This window comes from Aquarana catesbeiana, linkage group LG05, assembly GCF_042186555.1.
Source record: "Aquarana catesbeiana isolate 2022-GZ linkage group LG05, ASM4218655v1, whole genome shotgun sequence".
NCBI lineage: Eukaryota > Metazoa > Chordata > Amphibia > Anura > Ranidae > Aquarana > Aquarana catesbeiana.
The window spans coordinates 28199210-28220742 of NC_133328.1; positions in this window are offsets into that span (position 1 = coordinate 28199210).

Sequence of the window (21533 nt, forward strand, 5' to 3'; positions counted from 1 at the left end):
GGGGGGCAGACGGTCTCTATATCTGCTCCAGCCCTGTGAGCACCTCCAGTGGCCGTGATTTGATATCATCAGCGGGACCGGGACACCTCGGTAGATTTTGCATTTGGCAAGATATGTACTTAATGTGATTTCTAACATTTTTCATGAACTGCCCACTAGATGGAGCTTTTCCCTTTCTATACCCATACACAGGAGCAGTGGGGGAAATCGCATGTGATTCTTTACAGCGCGATTTGCACCCATTCATTTTTTATGGACTCAAATCGCACTGCAAAGTATTGGTTCCGGTAGTGGGAGCATTTGTGTGAGTACCAATACTCATGAAAATGCTTGGTATTGGCGCCAATATCGGTATCAGTGTCAGTGAATCCCTATCTATCTATATTTCTGATTGTTTACACATGCTTAATAAATATGAATAGTAGCATGTAGTAAAGATAAAATATTTTTTGTTTAAAATTGTAAAGCACTATTAGTTTCCTTTTTCATAATATCAACTGTAAAAGTGGAGATTAAGGCATCTTAACCACTTGCCAACCGCCGCACGCCGATATACGTCGGCATAATGGCAGCGGTGGGCAAATGGGCGTACCTGTACGTCCCCTTTAATTAGCGGGGCTAGTGCGTGCGTGCCCGCCGCGTACAGCGCGACCATGTCTGCAGGACCCGTGGACTCGATGTCCCGGCGATCGTGTCACAGAGCGTAAGAACGGGGAAATTCCTATGTAAACAAGGCATTTCCCTGTTCTGCCTAGTGATATGACAGAGATCACTGCTCCCTGTCATCGGGAGCAGTGATCGCTGTCATGTGAGTAGTAGCCCATCCCCCCACAGTTAGAATCACTCCCTAGGACACACTTAACCCCTTGATCACCCCCTAGTGTTTAACCCCTTCCCTGTCATTTACACAGTAATCAGTGCATTTCTATAGCACTGATCGCTGTATAAATGACAATGGTCCCAAAATAGTGTCAAAAGCGTCCGATGTGTCCGCCATAATGTTGCAGTCATGATAAAAATTGCAGATCTCTGCCATTACTAATAAAAAAATAATAATAATAAAAATGTCATAAATCTATCCCCTATTTTGTAGACACTATAACTTTTGCACAAACCAATCAATATACGCTTATTGCGATTTTTTTTTTAACAAAAATATGTCGAAGAATACATATCGGCCTAAACTGAGGAAAAAATTAGTTTTTTATATATTTTTTGGGGATATTTATTATAGCAAGAAAGTAAAAAATATTGCTTTTCAAAATTGTCCCTCTTTATTTGTTTATAGCGCAAAAAATAAAAAGCATAGAGGTGATCAAATACCACCAAAAGAAAGCTCTATTTGTGGAAAAAAAAAAAGACGTCAATTTTGTTTGGGTGCAACGTCGCACGACCGCGCAATTGTCAGTTAAAGCGACGCAGTGCCGAATTACAAAAAGTGCTCTGGTCAGGAAGGGGGTAAAATCTTCCGGGGCTGAAGCGGTTAAAGGGGAAGCACCATCTTTTGGAATCGTGGCTTGTGCAAGTGGAGATCCCTATAATTTAAGGAACCTGGAGGACTATTATCTGTCCTATAAAGAACACAAGCTTGTTTCACCGTTATATGTAGGGTCCAATTCTTCAGGGGAGGGCACCTCAGATAGTGGTGCTTGCATAAACAAGGAGATTCGCATTGCATGGTTATAGATTGTGAACTAATTCAGCGTCAAATTGCATTAAGGACGCTGAAACTGATTGCACAGTTTTGGGTGGAGAGTCCTAACCCTCTAGCTGCTACATCTGCAGGACAGCTTGGTGTATTCAAAGAAGTTGCAAAATAACAGACTTACTGGCAGGATCACCAGGTGAAAAGAAAAAGAAAAAAAAAAAAGCCTAACAATCTAAAACTAATACAATCACCACACTGAAGGATTGGTAAGCTGCAATATATTACATTTTTGTTTTTGGTCTCGGATGCACTTTAAGTGAAGTTTAATGTTTAATGAGAGGGCCGATCTTGGGGTGACAGTAGGAATTACTGCATAATAATTCCTTGGGTCATGTGATCTGGGTTTCCGGGTCTAAAAACACCCCTGGGGGGGGGGGGTGAAGGCTCAGACCAAGAGAAGAGGGCACACCAGCCTTGTGCATTACCAAAGTGGTATTTTTAATAAATGAATAAAGAATGTACTCACAAACATTTCAATGATAAAAGTATATCAGGGTCCATAAAAAAAAAAAACAAAGCAACCAGGTACCTGAGACTCTTCCCAGCAAGCCGGAGGACCTTCCAGATGGCTAACGTGTTTCGAGGGGGGGAATCCCCTCTTCCTCAGAGCCAGGAAGGAAGAGGGAGAAGAGGGGATCCCCCCTCGAAACACGTCAGACATCTGGAAGGATCCTCCGGTTTGCTGGGAACAGTCTCAGTGACCTGGTTGCTTTGTGTTCATTATGGACCCGAAAGAAAAGAGAAACAGGGGCGCACCAGCCTTGTGCATTAACTTTTAAAACATTTATTGAATAAAAATAGTAAAAAGAGAAAACTCACAAGCAATTGGTGGAGGAGGCACAACATAAAGTGCACCGGCAAACAGCATGCGACTTAGGATGAGCGATACCTTCCAAAGATCATGGAGGGACGCACAGGCATCACAATCAGCTAGCGCGTTTCGAAGGGAGCGTCCCTTCTTCGTCAGAGCTATGCAGTTATCCCTCCTTCAGCAGTCCCCTTTTTTCTAAGTGCCTGAGTGTCTATGAAACAAGGGTGTTTATTATGGACCCTGATATGCTTTCATCATTGAATTGTTTGTGTGTATATTTCTTATTAATTTATTATAAAAGATTAGACATGCGCACTGCCAAAAAATGTGTTTGCTTTCGTTTCATTCGTTTTTGTTTTGTTTTGTTTTTTTCGTTTTTGGGTCATTCGTTATGATCGCAATTTTTAAATTTAAAAATCCGAAAATAAGAAAGAAAATCTGAAAATTTGAAAGAATAACTAACAAATAATAACTAACTATTAAATTATAGGTATTGGAATTTCCTTTCAAATTTGGCTGTTAGTGAACGTAACGTATACAAATTTATAGAAGTTACAAATTATCCAAATCAACGAATGCCGCACCTAAACAAATAAAATGGAATGAATTAATAATAAATAATAATAATAATAATATGTTTTTATTATTATTATTGTTATTTATAATTTATTAATTTGTTACGTTCCATCCGTTTAGATGCAGCATTCATTATTTCGGGTAATTTGTAACTTTTAATAAATTTGTATTTGTTACGTGTTCTCTAACAGCCAAATTTAAAAGGAAATTCCAATACCTATAATTTAATAGTTAATAATAGTTAAGTTATTATTAGTTAGTTATTATTTCAGATTTTCGGGTTTTCAGTTTTTCGAATTTCGAATTTCCAAATTTTCGTATATACGAAATTATGAATTTTCGAATTTACGAATTTTCATATTCACGAATATTCTGAAAAATTTGTTAACCTGTTCCCATCCCGCGTATAGTCAAATGACGGCCGCAAGGTGTCCCTCTTATCCTGGGCGGCCGTCATATGATGTCCTTGGCTTCCTGGCCGCTAGGGGGCGTATGCATGCTGGCGCGTAGCTTGGGAGCCGATGCACATACCCACGTCCTGTCAGGGGAGAGGAGACCGATCGTGTGTTCCCAGTACAGAGGAACACCGATCGGTCACCTCCCCCAGTCAGTCCCCCTCCCCCACAGTTAGGATCACTCCCTAGGTAACACATTTAACCCCTTGATCGCCTCCTAGTATTAACCGCTTCCCTGCTAGTGACATTTATATAGTAATCAGTGCATTTTTATATCACTCTTCGCTGTATAAATGTGAATGGTCCCAAAATAGTGTCAAAACTGTCTGATCTGTCCGTCGCAATATCGCAGTCCTAACAAAAATCGCAGATCGCTGCCATTACTAGCAAAAAAAATGAAAAAAATGAAAATGCCATAAATCTATCCCCTATTTTGTAGATGCTATAACTTTTGCGCAAACCAATCAATATACGCCTATTGAGATTTTTTAACCAAAAATATGTAGAAGAATATGTATCGGCCTAAACTGAGAACATTTTTTTTTTTAATTGGGATATTTAATATAGCAAAAACTAAAAAATATTGTGTTTTTTTTTTCAAAATTGTCGGCCTTTTTTTGTTTATAGCAAAAAAAAAAAAAAACGCAGAGGTGATCAAATACCACCAAAAGAAAGCTCTATTTGTTGGGGAAAAAAATGATAATATGGGTACAGTGTTGCATGACCGTGCAATTGTCATTCAAAGTGTGACATCGCTGAAAGCTGAAAATTGGCCTGGGCAGGAAGGGGGTGAAAGTGGCCTGTTATTGAAGTGGTTAAATGGGTTTTCGTTAATTTGGATATTTCCAAATGAACAGATTTGTCGAAATTCATTAAAAAACAAATTTGGAACAAAACGAATTGCACATGTCTATCACTTGCTATGTGCTTTTCCCCCAACCTGGGCAGCAAAGTCTGTGCTCCCATTGGAACTAACAAGAACTTGTGATTCACCCACCACCATTATATCACCCTTGAGCACAGAAGATTGTTGTGTTTTAAAGCCTCAGACCTGTGTTACAAGCCTCGTGCCTAAACAGAACTGCGTACATAGAAGCCAAGCAGTGTAAGGAGCAAGCGGCAATGATATTAAAAACAAAATCCACCCTGGTGGGCTGGCATTGCCAGGCTTTGCGCTTTAATAATATTAATGATAACACATAATTAAGAGTTCATGGACAAACTGTGAGATGATCCTGAGATGAAAAGTTCAACACATGGGAAGAAAACAGCGGCAGCAAATAATGAGCTGAGTGACAGATGGCGAGCCTTAAATGTAGGCAATGAAGGATCTGCGGTACATGTAATGAGCCGCCAGGCCTCGTCACCCCGCTTCTCTCTCTCTGCTTTCAGGTCCGAGGTGGTGAACGGATTGCACATGGTTGTGCCAGGGCAACAAAAGAGATGGGTTCCATCTTTAATTCAGTGGCAAAAGGTTAATGCAGGCAGGAATCATGGGGAGAGGTGCATTCGCTACATTTGCAATTAAATAATTAGTTCCAACACACATTATGGCAAGCTGCATTAAAAAAATAAAAATAAAAAATTGCTAGAAAATTGCTACAATATGGATGAGGCAAAATAAGCAAACACCACTGAATTTCCTTTACTTTCAGCTGACAGAAATATTACAGTGCCAATATACAGTATATCTATCTATCTATCTATCTATCTATCTATCTATCTATCTATCTATCTATCTATCTATCTATCTAGATATATATGTGTAGCGCTGGTAGATTTATGATCTACCAACTGATAGGTAAATTTAGTAAATTGCTCGTTGGGGGAAGTTAGATTTGCCTCTGTTCCAGCTTGGCTGACGTTGCGTGTGGTTCCACACTGAGCCAGTGGGTGTCGCTGTTACCATTGGCTAGTGTTGGAAAGGCAACGTGTCGAAGCGTATGGGTGCTCCTCTGTCCCAGAGACAACTCGGTGGAGGTGGTCCTCCGAGTTGCATTCTGGGAGAGGGTATTTATGGGACAGACGCCATGTTTTGGGGTTCGTTTTTCAGCCACCTGCTGGCCCTCCTGGCCGACAGGTATGCGTTAGAGTGCTACCTCGTGGTCCTCCGTTCCGGAGGCCCGCGCCGCTGAGGTGCGTGGGTGGGCCCAGAAGCATGTCTGGGGCCTACCACAGCAGCCGAGGAATGGTCCTGGGCTGTCTATCCAGAGTGAAGACAACCGAGCATATCCCAGGGGAGGACCCATCATGGAAGGATCACGCAGAGTGCTAGTCTGGAGAGGGGCCTGGTGACTCGGTTGGAGGACGTATCCTAAAGTAGTTCTACAGCATAGTACTGCCGGGTTGGCTTAGAGGTCCAAGTACTGTGTCTGACATTCACCGCAAAGTTTAATACATCCTGTGGCAGAGGATTGTACGGATTTATTTCAAGCAAGTCTGTGGCAGAAACTTTTGTTCGTGCTGCGTACTGGCTGCTAGGCTGGTGAGAGAGGCCTATCCAGGCGAGCAAAGATTGTGTCCCACAAGGGGATTGCATCCGATTACAATATTCAACTTCAAAGGACGTTCTCAAGAATCCTAAAGAAAGGTATTTGAGCTTCCCTGTAGCTTCCCTCCTGCCTCTTTCCTGCTACTTCCTTCGTTACTTGGTTCAATAAAGCATTGAAAACGTATTCAAGTGTTGGTGCTTTTATCGTCCGGAGGTAAACTCAACGGAACCCTAGACCCGGTGCCGGTGAAGCAGGGGTGTCGAGAGTGAAGGTAACAAGCCCGCTTAAACCAGCAGCTCCACCGAGAGTTATTGCTACATATATATATATATCTATATCTATATCTATATATCTATATATATAGATATAGATATAGATATATATATATATATATATCTATATATATATATATTGTATACAGGTTATATATTATATTATATTCCAATATGATTGACAGGCACAGTGAATATCTGTTGATCCTGGCAGAAATGCTGTGTCCTTGTCACTTCCTTTGCAACTATTTTTTTTTTTTAAATGGTGTGGGTCCCCCGAAAAATTCATACCAGACGCCTATCTGAGCATACAGCCCAGCAACCTGGCACTCCAGGAAAGGGTTCTGGGTGAGAAAGCACCCCCCCCGAACCATACCAGCCCACATGCCCTCAACATGGGACAAGGTGCTTTGGGGCAGGGGGCATGTTGAGGGCACGTGGCACGTGCTCGCTCGTCCCCCTCCTTTCATGGATGCACATGGCACTCCTCCCCTTTTGGATTTTGGAGGGACCCCACGTCATTTTTATTTTTTTCAATTTTTTGGCATGGGTTTTCCCTTAAAATCCATACCAGACCTGAAGGGCCTGGTATGGATGGGGGGGGGGGGGGGCCCCCATGCTGTCTTTTTTCCTATATTTTTTTATTGCCAGCGTTCTTTTGTTTACATTTCAGCTGTCAGTGGGGGAAACCGGCTGAGGTCAAAAATATGTTACAAACTATGAATACAAACAGGGTTTTTTGTTTTTTTTTGCATGTATAGCAAGAAAAAATAGTTGAAAAGACAAAACACTCCCTTTAAATGTGGTTCCCAGGAAAGAAGTGCCTTGAACATGCTTGGCTGTGAACTGGCCCTCAGAAGTCACAGCAAATGGTATTCCAAGACTTGATTCATACACGGCACACACAATCACATTTTCTGCCAGTATCTATCAGAGGAAAAAGGTAGAGAGGAACTCTCACCCTCTCATTATATTTTGGCTCTCCTTTCTTCGCCGGTAAGAGCCACAATGTGTTAAAGTCACAGAGGAAGGAGAGCAAGGCTGTTATATATTACAGGTTGCTGACCCAGAACATGAAAGATGAGCTTCTGGCAAATAAAAGGAGAACGTTTTTATGATTCACAAGTATTGCCCGAGCTCTGATGTATAACACTGCACCCGTAATAAGTAGTAAACTATACAAAGCAAGGTCAAGGTTTTACTGGAAGACTCGATTCTTTGGGATGCACAGTTCAGTTTTTTGAGTAGAGCCTTTTATCTCCATCTAATGTCTCCTCTATAGGCTATGCAATAAATGCACCATTTTAATAAGACCGAGCTGTTAAATTGGATCTATCGTTAAAATTCATAGTTCACGCAAGTCAGTAAGGCGTGCATCATCTCAACCAAATAACATTATATTGTATTATAAAGGTATGGAATTCTCTGACATGACCTAAAGTCTAGGCAAAGGTCCCATCAGGCTATCAGGAGCACTGTGGTTGTTTCATTTCATTAAAAAAGATTTAAAGTATAACTAGCGGCAAAACTTGTTTTTTTTTCTTCTAGTTTTGGATAGAGTGTGTCCCCGTTAAGAAGAATCAACCTCTCCATGTGTCCTGTTTACCATTATCATCAAACGTGTACAAAAATCCCAAGTTTTGGGTTGTCCCCAGAATAGAAATAGAAGGAAACTCTTCCAAAGGGCACACTAGTTCTGGTAACTCTGGTGACAATCAGCAATTCCCTCACTTCTGGAGACCCCAGCGACCAGCCAGCATGTCCACCAGCTGTCCGGAGTGCCGAACAAAGACATAAACGGCTTAGATAGGGTCTCTGATGTAGTAACCCGGAAGCAACGTCACCGTGTCACTTCCGATTTGCTCGACTGCCAATGGGGCCGATTAAAAAAAATCTGCAGTGCTCCAAAGCGCCGAAGACCCCAAATCCCTCCAAAGTGCAAAGGAGGGATTTGGGGTATTTATGGAAAGCGATACTAGAAGTGAGATCAAAGTCGCTGCACACCCGAATATAGATAAATTGGAAAGGTTTCTCCATGGGGTTTTGAGGTAGCAAAAAGTCAAAAAGTTTTTCCTTTGAAATATATAAATTTTATTAGGTAAAATTACACAGAGGGGACATTTATTTGTATTAAAACATGAGCTCTGAACATGAGGTTAAAACATATACATCATCATACAACCGTGTGGGTACTCATAGAAAAACATAGCCTGATATAAATATTGTAATCATACTAGAAATACTGACGCGTTTCGACCTTATCAGTGGAGGCCTTCTGGGGGAGGAGAAGAAGACCCAGAAGAAGACCTCCACTGATAAGGTTGAAACACGTCAGTTTCTAGTATTATTACAATATTTATATCAGACTATGTTTTTCTATGTGTACCCACACGGCTGTATGATGATGTATATGTTTTAGCTTCATGTTCAGCCTCATGTTCACGCTTTTAACACCCGCTAGCGGCAGAAAAAGGATTAAAAGAGCCCGCAAAGCAAAACATATACATCATCATACAGCCGTGTGGGTACACATAGAAAAACATAGTCTGATATAAATATTGTAATCATACTAGAAACTGACGTGTTTCAACCTCATCAGTGGAGGTCTTCTTCTGGGTCTTCTTCTCCTCCCCCAGAAGACCTCCACTGATAAGGTCGAAACGCGTCAGTATTTCTAGTATGATTACAATATTTATATCAGGCTATGTTTTTCTATGTGTACCCACACGGCTGTATGATGATGTATATGTTTTAGCTTCATGGTCAGCCTCATGTTCATGCTTTTAACACCCGCTAGCAGCGGAAAAAGGATTAAAAGAGCCCGCAAAGCACCGCTGCCTTACAGATGCTGCTTGCAGGACTTTTTTCCCGTCCTGCAAGCGCACCGCCCCAGTGTGAAAGCACTCAGACTTTCACACTGGGTCTGCAGAAGAGTCAGTTTACAGGCACTTTTCAGGCGCTATTTTTAGCGCATAAATGCCTGTAAAACGCCTTAGTGTGAAATTAGTCTAGGGCGTCGGCGGTAAAGTGGCACTGTTTTTAGCGCTGCTTTACCGTTGTTTTAGGGGCGCTGTTCAGCCGCTACCGGGCGGTTTTAAAGGGTTTTTAAAGGGTTAAAACTGATGGCAAAGCGCCGCTGCAGCATTGTTTTTAATTAGCAGGGGCGCTTTAGGATCGGTGTATACACCGCTCCTACAGTGCTGCAAAAATGCGGCTTGCAGGACTTTTTTTACCGTCCTGCAAGCGCACCGTTCCAGACAGGAGACAGGAGAGGCTCTTTACAGGCAGGAGCTATTTTTAGCGCTGTAGCACCTGTAAAGTGCCTCAGTGTAATAGTAGCCCTAGAGTTACGCTGGGGGTCTGGTAATAGAATTATTGCGCTTGATCTGGCATTAGCAGGGATATCTCACATGTGTGTTGCAAACACTGTTTACATATGCTTTCGAAACGTATGTATGCATTTGCCTCTGCACACATGCACAGAAGGGTGCGGGCACTCTATATATATATATATATATATATATATATATATATATATATATATATATATATTTTTTTTTCTATTTTATTTTTACACTATCTTTCTTTTATTTTTAATCACTTTTATAGCTATCACAAGGCAAGGGATGAACAACATCCCTTGTGATAGCATGGGCAGTGGCAGGTCCATATTACTGAGACCCCAGATCTCTCATCTGCCCTTAAAAGCACCTGATCAAACCAAGATTGGTTTGATTAGATGGTTTCACAAGCCAGCAATGGCTTGTTTGCATCTTGACAAAACCATAAGTGACAAAATCTTCCTTGCTTCCTGTTTCTTATACCATAGAGATGGCTGGGGATGTTCTGGTCAACAATCATCTCTATGGTAAGCTGATGGAATTGCCGGCTTCAGTTCCTGGCTACCTGATGGAACGCAAGAGCCTGGAAAGGTGGAGAAAGGCGTTGGGGGCCTTCCGCCACATATAAAAGCAATCTATTTAGCTGCTAGGATCACTTTTACATAACCATGCATCGCTGGCAGAAAAAAAAGATACCAGGATGATGCCTGTAACTGCAAGCCTGGTATCACCACCACCACAAAGTCCAGAATGTCATATGACTTCCTGCAGGCGGGTAGTGTTTAAAGCTGATTTCTAGACAGATATTGAAGACACAAATTAAAGAAAATCTAAAGTCAAAACTTTTTATTTTTCTTTTGGGTAAAGTAGAGGAAACGGTCAGTTTTTTTTTTTTTTTTTTTTTTTTTTTTTGTCATTTGTGTCTCATTAGGATCATTTTGCTTCACTTCCTGTCCTGTTAATATAGCTCTGTAATCTGTAATCATGAATACGTCATTACATTTAATTTTTAATACAAGCAGTTCCAGAATTTGACTTGGTATCAGTTGCTACACAACAGAGCTCAGAACTGTAGAAAAAAAAAAGCAGCACAAGCAGCCAATTAATTCATGTGATGATAAACAACATACTAAAGGAGGAGAAAGCAGAGTGACATGGAGATGAGCTTTTCTACTATTCAATAAATAAGAAAAGTTGCTGCAACCTGGAATGTAGTCATTTATTTCCTTTCCTGAATTGTTTGCCAGATTATCAAATGGAAGAAAAGCTTGCCGCTTCCAAACCCATTATACTAGTGTCTGGGTGCAGACATTCAATGGAGCTCATGTACTCTCCCCATACATCATCCACAGCAAAAAAAATGCAGCACATCAGTAATAATAGTTCAAGAAACAGGGTTCTGTTGAAGTTGCACATAAAATGACCTCTCCAGCTGACGCGTTTCACAAACTTATAGCCTCGCTTTGACTCACAAGAGTAACTTAAAGGACAAGCTTAAAGAAGAATTCTCACTTTGATTTTTATTAGTGTGTTTTGTACCCCAGGGGACAAATTACAAGTAGAACTTTGCTCCATCTTCCTAGGTGCTGCCATAGGCTATCAGAAGGGTGGGAAATAGCACCCCTCCATTGCCCACAGCCATCCAAACACACTGCTAGCAAGGAGATGGCTGTCTTGACAGATGGCACTTTTCTGCATCTCCAAGCACTTGTATGCTTGCCTAGAACATTGTACAATTGGGGTGTTCGCGGCGAATTCAAAAGCCACGGAACACCCTTTAAAAGTCTATGGGAGAAATCAAAAGTGCTAATTTTAAAGGCTTATATGCATGGTATTGTCATAAAAAGTGTTTGGGGACCTGGGTCCTGCCCCAGGGGACATGTATCAATGCAAAAAAAAGTTTTAAAAATGGCCATTTTTTCGGGAGCAGTGATTTTAATAATGCTTAAAGTGAAACAATAAAAGTGTAATATTCCTTTAAATTTTGTACCTGGGGGGTGTCTATAGTATTCCTGTAAAGGGGCGCATGTTTCCCATGTTTAGAACAGTCTGAGAGCAAAATGACAGTTCAAAGGAAAAAAAGTCATTTAAAACTACTCGCGGCTATAATGAATTGTCGGTCTGTCAATACACATAAAAGTTCACTGATAAAAACGGCATTGGATTTCCCCCAGGGGAACCCCAAACCAAAATTTTAAAAAAATGCGTGGGGGTCCCCCTAAATTCCATACCAGGCCCTTCAGGTCTGGTATGGATATTAAGGGGAACCCTGTGCCAATTTTTTTTTTTTTAAATGGCATGGGGGTCCCCCTAAATTCCATACCAGGCCCTTCAGGTCTGGTATGGATATTAAGGGGAACCCCGCGCCAAAATTTAAAAAAAAATGGCGTGGGGGTCCCCCTCAATATCCATACCAGACCCTTCAGTTCTGATATGGATTTTAAGGGGAACCCCGTGCCAAAATTTTTTAAAAAATAGCATGGGGTCCCCCCAAAAATCCATACCAGACCCTTATCCGAGCACGCAACCTGGCAGGCCACAGGAAAAGAGGGGGGATGAAAGAGCGCCCCCCTCTCCTGAACCATACCAGGCCACATGCCCTCAACATTGGGAGGGTGCTTTGAGATAGCCTCCCAAAGCACCTTGTCCCCATGTTGATGAGGAGAAGGGCCTCATCCCCACAACCCTTGCCCGGTGGTTGTGGGGGTCTGCGGGCGGGGGGCTTATCGTAATCTGAAAGCCTCCTTTAACAAGGGGACCCCAAGATCCCACCCCCCCGTGTGAATTGGTAATGGGGTACAAATGTACCCCTACCATTTCACAAAAAAAGTGTAAAAAAAATTAAAAAACACAAGAGACGGTTTTTGACAAGTCCTTTATTAATTTCTTCTTCTTTTGGCTTCTTCTGCCATCTTCTTTCTTCTGGTGTTCTTTTGGTGTTCTTCCTCCATCTTCTTCTTCATCTTCTTCTCCATCTTCTTGTTCCTCCGCTCTTCTCATCCCGCATCTTCCTCCAGGCTTCTTCTCCGCTCTGTCTGCACGATCGGCCTCAGTGGAAGTCTTCAGCTGTGTGACGCTTCGCTTCTTCTGATATTTCTTATATAACAGAGGGCGGGCCACCCGGTGACCGTGCCCTCTTCTGACACACAGGGAATACACAGGGAATTCACGGGAAAAGATCTTTATTCTTACTGACACATAGTAAACTATGTTTCCTGAAGGCTGCAGAGAAAGGGATTGGGGAATCTCTGTCCTCAGTTTCTTTTTCTGCCTCAAAAATGAGACATCAGGGGTCTGTTTAGACCCTGGGTATTTCACCAAAGCCCCATAATGGGGCTCCTTAAAAAAAACTGTAAAGAAATTAATAAAAAACAATATTGTAAAAAATTGCTCAAAAACATAAAATTGTAAAACGTAATTAACCACTTAAGGACCCGAAGGATTTGCCCCCTTAATGACCAGGCCATTTTTTGCGATACGTTGCGTTATTTTAACTGACAATTGCGCGGTCGTGTGACACTGTACACAAATAAAATTGATGTCCTTTTTTTCACACAAATAGAGCTTTCTTTTGGTGGTATTTGATTACTGCGCTATAAACAAAAAAATTTTGAAAAAAAAAAACAATATTTTTTACTTTTTGCTATTATAAATATCCCAAAATAAAAAAAAAACAAACAAATTTCTTCATCAGTTTAGGCCAATATATATTCTTCTACATATTTTCGGTAAAATAATCACAATAAGCGCATATTAAATGGTTTGCGCCAAAAAGTTATAGCATCTATAAGATAGGGGATAGATTTATGTCATTTTTATGGCGTTTTTATTATTTATTTATTTTTTACTAGTAATGGCGGTGATCTGCCATTACTAGCGGGACTGCGACATTGCAGGGGACACATCGGACATTTTTGATACTTTTTGGGACCATTGACATTTATACAGTGATCAGAGCTAAAAAATAGCCACTGATTACTGCGCTCGCAGGTCACTCATCTCTGTGTTAGAAAAGCAAATGAATATTCGCTTTCCTAACACTAAACTGCCTCTCCGCCAATCAGGTGCTCAGATCTGTTACCCGTTACCTGATTGGCTGAAACGACAGGCGCTGTGATTGGACGCCAGGCATCCAATCATAGCAGAGGATGGGAAGAGAAGACGGGAGAAGACATCGAGGAGCTGTCCCACCAAGACAGGTAAGTGCAGACGGCGGGCCGGCGGGGGGGCACACTGGCAGCCTTTCATATGGCACAGTGGCTGCGTTTGATGGGCACAGTGGGGGCAATTGATTTGCACAGTGGTGGCAATTGATGGACACAGTGGCTCTGATTGATGGCACAGTTGCGACAATTGATGGGCACAGTGGCTGCGTTTGATGGCACAGTGGCTGCATTTGATGGGCACAGTGGCTGCAATTGATGGGCACAGTGGCTGCATTTGATGGCACAGTGGCGGCAATAGATGGGCACAGTGGCGGCAATTGATGGGCACAGTGGCTGCATTTTATGGGGCACAGTGGCTGCTTTTTATGGGGCACAGTGGCTGCATTTGATGGCACAGTGGCTACATTTGATGGCACAGTGGCGGCAATTGATGGGCACAGTGGTGGTAATTGATGGGCACAGTCTCTGCGTTTGATGGCACAGTGGCTGTGTTTGATGGCATAGTGGCAGCGATTGATGGGCACAGTGGCTACAATTGATGGCACAGTGGCGGCAATTGATGGGTACAGTGGCTACGATTGATGGCACAGTGGCTGCGATTGATGGTACAGATGGTACAGTGAGGCTACAATTGATGGATTTTTTTCAGAATTTTTCAGTTTGTTTGCGCTCCCCCCCCCCCCCCAAAAAAAAAATTGGGGGCACCAGCCGCCACTGAGGGAGAATAATGTCAGTGCAGAGCTTGTCAGCCTGTACATCAAACCCACATCTTGTTTGCTTCCCCAGTGATTAATCTGCCAAGCCACACAAGAAGGGGGGTTGTCTTTAAAGATCCGACAGAAAGTTTTGACAGCAGACAGATTCGGTCGAGCGTCTGAAATCTTTATTTTTCTTCGTTCGACTGGCAGAAAATTCTAAACTCCGTGAAGCCTAAATGAGCGTATTTGGCGATGTACGCACTTGCCTATTGCGATTTCTAAATATGCTTGTTGGCCCCAGAGGTGGAATATCACTTGCAATCAGCCCCGGCTCAAATACATTTTCTCCAAGTGTTAAAATACATCAAATTCCACAAGTGCGGCTTTTTCCACGCGTATAAATAAAACCGAATAACTAGAAGAGTCATCCGTCAAATGTTATGTGATGGAATGAAAGGCAGCCAAGATAAATTTCAAAATGAATGTAATGGCGTTTGTAAATATAATTCAGAGGGTGTCTGGCCTTACAGCTTTGGCTGGAGAGAAGATGTTTGATAACATCAAGACAAGGATATCAGCCGATCTCATCTGGGAATCAAAGGATCTTTATATTAAATGCATTATGCATGGACTAACCCTAACCTGCGCTGCATTTTAATAAAATATGTAAAGCAGATTAAACAAGCCAATATTGTTTGCCATTTTTCACTGTGAGCGATGATATAACAAAGAACCTTTTCTTTGGCTTTGCAGCCGAAGACAGTTTAGGACTTCAGAGAGAGTGACAGCGCAGTTTGTTAAATCACTCAAGGAAAAAACGGTCTACTATTTAGGATGGAGCTAGGAACGTTTAGAGACTCTGTCATGTTTTATCATTGTAGGATAGAGTTGGGAACGTTTAGAGACTCTGTCAAATTTTATCATTTTAGGATAGAGTTGGGAACGTTTAGAGACTCTGTCAAGTTTTAACATCTTAGGATAGAGTTGGGAACGTTTAGAGACTCTGTCAAGTTTTAACATCTTAGGATAGAGTTGGGAACGTTTAGAGACTCTGTCAAGTTTTATCATTTTAGGATAGAGTTGGGAATGTTTAGAGACTCTGTCAAGTTTTATCATTTTTAGGATAGAGTTGGGAATGTTTAGAGACTCTTGAGCTGATTTCCGAAGCATTTGCGCCATGAGTTGCGGCGCACGCTGATGCGCAAATGACATTTTCGCATTTACAAAACATATGCGCCGGTAACACAGCGCAATTCTCCATTTACTATTCTCTTCCCGGCGCACGGGAAGAGGCGATCGGTATGCCACTATAGACATTGGGCACGGCATCTTTAACTGAAGATTTATACAAGCTGGAAGTGCCAATATTATGGGGGTGATGTGAGGAAGTATGGTACTAACTGCCCAAGTCACAAATATGCCCAAAATAGAATGAGAAAGTAACTTTCTCTGAACAAGCCGGGGGCGCCGGCAAATACATTTCGAACTGCGGGAGGTCAATTTATGCACTGCGCATGCTCAAACGGCATTTGCGCTTGTTCAAATGCGTTGGTTCAGTGCGCCGGAAAAATCTTAGTAAATGTCAAGCAACGTAAATGCATTTGCATGGGTTGAACGGGCGCACCTCTACACTTTTTTTTTTTCTTTTAACGCTGGTTCACTTTGCAGCTATAATGAACTGCATTGGTGTGAACTGGCCCTTAAGCAATTGGCATATTTAAAGGCATGTTTCGTTTTTGGGGTTGTCCAATTGGTGACATTGATATATGTCCCTTATGGTGGGACCTGAGCCCCCATACCCATTTTAAGGCCAATAACTAGAAGATAAGCCAGCCAAGTGCGGACTAGTAAAATTGCCAAGTCAGTTCCCTTAGACTGCAATGGTATTTGTTGTATAACTTTTGCACATGTTAGGTTCTTTAGTTGCCCCCCTGGACTGGGGGGTAATTTGTCCCATCTGTAATTTTGGTGCATGCTGGATGATGTGCTTAATTTTGGACAGGGGGGTGGCTTATTTTATGCTAGCTGCATTTGGGTTGTTCTGGGCATGCTCAGGGACTTTGTTTTTTTTTGGTGGTGCTTTTTGTGTGTGGATGTTTCTGGGCATGCTCAGAGTATGTTTTTTGGGTTAGTAATTTAAGGATATCCTTAACAGGTGTACCCACTTTGAAGTTCTCTACATTGGGTGAACTTGCATTTTGTGTGTTTCATGGACTGTTCGTGTGCTTGCAATTTCCTCATTAGCACACAAACCTATGTTATATAAAGCTTGCAGATAGCATTCTTTACTTTGCCCTGAAAAGAGCCAAGATTGTGTGTACATTTGGGTGTCCTTATCAAGTTTCTAACACATGTATTTTCTATTTGTATTTTCTTTGTTATGTTGTTGCAAAACAAATATGTTTTTATGCAATTTATTTGTTACTTTGGTTTGTTGTATTTTTTTGGGTGGTGCTTATTTTACCATGAAATCTTTTTTATGTTGGCAATGTTTGTTGTTTTTACGTTGTTCACTTCGAGGTTACCGCTAATGGTGCTGAATTTTAACCCCGAGCCACACTCGGGAAAACCGCCAGGGAGGCTACTAGATGTCCATTTGTGGGTGCACGTCTTTTAACTCCTGTTAATTTACACTGCAAAAGGGTCAAACTTCAAATATATTCTGTTAGTGTCTCAAATTAACATACATGTGTGTATTTTGCTTTCCTTGCTTTATTCCAAGTCCTGTGTTTTTTTTTTTTGTTTTTTTTGTTTTTTTTGGGACCAATAAAATTGTTTTAATTTTTTTATGTTTTGTGTGTTCTTTTCATGCAACGGATTTCTCAGCTGCAGCTTAACTAGGCTGATTGGCATGTCTTAGACAAATCCCCCTTTTTTGTTTTAGTTTTAAGTTACTTTCCTGGTGCCTTCATGGTAGCACATGCATGGATTGTGCGTTTGCTGCCATGGATAGTGACCAGGAAAGTAACATTTCAGAGTGGTAAGTATTCAATTTTCTCTTTGAGCAGTGGTTTTCAGCCTCAGTCCTCGGGTACCCCCCCGACAGGACATGTTTAGGAAATTTATCTTATCTAAAATAGCTGTCCAAAATACAAAACCATTGACTTTGATTTAAAGTACCTGTGCAAGATGAAGGAAAACCTGCAAACATGGCCTGTTGGGGGGTACTTGAGGACAGAGTTGAGAAGCACTGATTTAGAGCACTGAACCAAAATCAATCTCAATCCTATTCTAATTGTGGACATTTTGAGGGAAATCGATTTTTTTTTTTTTTTTTTAATTTTTTTTTATTTTTAGGTTGGGCTTTGTGTCCCTTTTCTTAAAATTGGCTTCGCTTCCTGTCACACAGCCAAACAGGAAGTGAGAGTAAAACCCTAACAATATTTTTCCTTGGGGACACACAGGTCAATCCAATCTAATTATGCAAATTGCACTCTAGCACTTTGTTGTGTACACTCCAAATTATTAGGTATTTTGGGGTTTATTAAAGGCAAATCCTTTCTGCAATACAAGTGTAGTTGATGAAAATCAGAGGGGAAGCACTGGTGATTTTATCATCCAATCATGTAAAGGCAAAGATGCTGTTTTTTTTCTTTTCCTTGTATGTCCCCATCGGATCTCCAGCAACTACACTTTCAAATGCACTTGTAGTGCAAAGTGGATTTACCTTGTAGTAAATAAACCCCAAGACACATAATAATTTGGGATGTACATGGCAAAATGCTAGAGTGCAATTTCCCGAATGGGGAAACTATTTAGATTGACCTGTGTGTCCCCAAGGACATACATTGGTAGGGTTTTACCCTCACTTCCTGTTTGGCTATGTGACAGGAAGTGAATAATTTTGATTGAGAAATTGGCAAAATTTGGGAAGTATATTTACCCTATTAGGGGTGTAGACATCCCCCAAAACTTATAATCCCTCTGCAGTCTATCCCCAAGCAAAAATAAGAAATGATTTTAATTAGTTTAACTTTGCAAAGACACATTCCTAAGTTCAATTGTGATGCATGTTAATGGCCCATTTAGACCTTTAATAGAAAGTCATCAGTTGCCTTTGACTCAAAACATTATTTTTGTCCAGTCCTAGAAATCTGCATCTGCTTTTCTATTAACCACTTGGTGTCTGTGCTATAGCCAAACGACAGCCACAGAGTGGACCTGAATTTCTGGGAGGCTGTCATAGGACGGGCTCCCCGTGTGCTCCCTGCAGGGCGCGCAGCGTGTACTGAGTCACTGAGACTCAGGTGATCACAGATCGAAGTAAGGGCCAATCCCGGCCCCTTACCACGCGATGAGCTGTCAGCCAATGACAGCTGATCACATGATGTAAACTAAAGCTCGGTAATTGTTTATTTTTTCTCCTCACGCTGACAGCATGAGGATAAAAATAAAAGCTGATCACCGGCTTAGGTGCAAGGGACATTAGTCCCGAAGAGGCAATTCTGCCTCATCTGTGCCCACCAGTACCACCTGCCAGTGCCACCCATCAATGTTTTTTCCTTTCCCAATGAGCGACAAGCACGGGGAACCGACTTGGATCCCCGCCAATGCCAGGCACTGTTTGGTATGAATCTTGAGGGGGAACTCCACGCCAAATTTTAAATAAAAAAAGCCATGGGTTCCCCTCCAAGAGCATACCAGGCCCTTGGGTCTGGTATGGATTTTAAGGGGAACCCCCTACGCCGAAAAAACACTGTGTGAGCGGTGCGCGATGACTTATATAGGCATGGGGTGGGATCACCGGGTGGTGACCCTGCCCCTTATGACGTCACAGTCCCATCATGCCCCGGGACTGTGACATCATAAGGGGCGGGGTCACCGGGTGAGGAGCCTGGCAGAAGATCCGGAAAGTGGGACAAGAGGCCGGACACCGGGAGAAGAGGCCGGAGAGCTGGAGAAGAGGCCAGAGAGAGCAGAGAAGTCGGAAGAAGACCCCCGAAGTCGGAAGAAGACCCCCGGAGCTGACTAATAAATTACTTTAAAAACCTGTTTAGTGTGTTTTTTTATTGACACTTTTCCCCCCAGGTGAATGGGTAGGGGTACGATGTACCCCATACTCATTCTCATAGGGTGGGGGCCCCCTTATTAAAGGGGGCTCCCGGATTCCGATAAGCCCTCCGCCCGCAGACCCTGACAACCAACGGCCAGGGTTGTCGGGAAGAGGCCCTTGTCCTCATCAACATGGGGACAAGGTGCTTTGGGGTGGGGGGGCCGCAGCGCGCCCCCCTTCCCCAAAGCACCCATCCCCCATGTTGAGGACATGCGGCCTGGTACAGTTTAGGGGGGGCGCTTGCTCGTCCCCACCCCATTTCCTGACTGGCTGGGCTGTGTGCTCGGATAAGGGTCTGGTATGGATTTTGGGGTGACCCCCACGCCGTTTTTTTGGCATATGGGGTTCCCCTTAAAATCCATATCAGACCTAAGGGCCTGGTATGCCCCTGGAGGGGGAACCCATGCTGGTTTTGCTTGCGCTGTGTTTTTCCTATTGCAGCAAGCGCGAGATGTACCTCGCCGAGAACCAGCGCGATGGGATTGCGCTGGAAACATTCTCGCGGGCAGGTACTGCTGTGCGTGCGCCGGTTCACACGCTCAATTAAGGATTTATCTGGCGCACCAATTAAGTTCTGAACCGGCGCAGTGCATTCATCTTAGTAAATGACCCCCCATAACTCAAAAATTCACATTATTGCTCTTTAGAGATAACTCCCCACCCCCCTTACAGTTCAGCTAGGTGAATTTACCTCTGCATTAATATTTCACATCTCTTTATTATATATTGGTAATCGCGTACATGGCAGGGGTTGTGTTTCCACCACCACTAATTTCTGTTCCGTCCATCTTGGTAATTGTTATTAATAGCTTGTAATTTGCTATTCTATTAAACATTAATACATATCACTTTCATGCATGTCAAGAGCAAGACAAATGCAACCTCATGTTATGTTTAATTATGTTAGCACACAATGTTCAAGACTTTTCCCCAGTCAAGTTCAAGTGCAATATTTATGTGTACCGGAGCGATAGACAGGAATTGGGTTGCGGATAATAGACCCGCGGAATAAACCGAAAAGACATGTTTCACAATGTGAATGTTTAGCAGCCAGCAAGTCATAGGGCTGAAAAGTCTACTGAGAGAAATTTGAACTTATACATGGGATAAGATTAGTTCAATTCCAGAAAAACAGAGATCCGTTCTGTAAAATGAAATGAATTAATAAATAAATTAATTAATTAATTAATAAATAGTAAATAAGTAAATGCATTGAGAATTATTATGAATGATGGGAGCAGTACATAATTACGCAACAGATATAAACACAATAGAAATGAAAGCCTCTTGAGCCCCCTCCCTAGGGAAAGAGACTGATGGGGGCATGGCTAGGTGCCGGACAAGGGGAATGATTGGTTGAAAAATGGGGGATGGGATGGGCCTGAGCTCAGGGAACGTGTGCCCCAGGGAATTCTGGGCCTTTCGGAGGAGTCTGTTGGAAGAGCTGCCCACCCTCCTGCCCCCTTTTTCCTCTGTTATGGTATGTCACAGCTTGCTGTGGTTTTCTTGACCTTGCCAGCAGTTAAAGTTGCTGTAATGGGCTATGCCTAGGGTTGCCACCTCATCCCTTTAAACCCAAACACATATTGATTACACAGGTTCTGGGGCTAATTTAATGCATATAAGGCACCAAGTGAGTTTAATTATCACCTTAATCAGCCACCGTACCTGTGATTAATACGTGTTCGGTTTTAAAGGGACGAGGTGGCAACTCTAGCTATGCCCTTGATGGAAAATTGGAAGTAGGCTGTCCAGCACTTATGGTAAGGACAGGCCCCACGTCCCTCTTTGGTTGAGTGCTCACAGTACGACTGTGACTGGCACTGGTTAAATATGTTCACATGTTATGTGTTGGAATTTAATAAAGCTGTGGCCTTGCCCTTTCCAACCTAATGGTTGTAAGTGTCTTATTTAATGGGGAAAAGGGCAAGGGGTGGTGGGGATTTGATCCCATTTGTGTT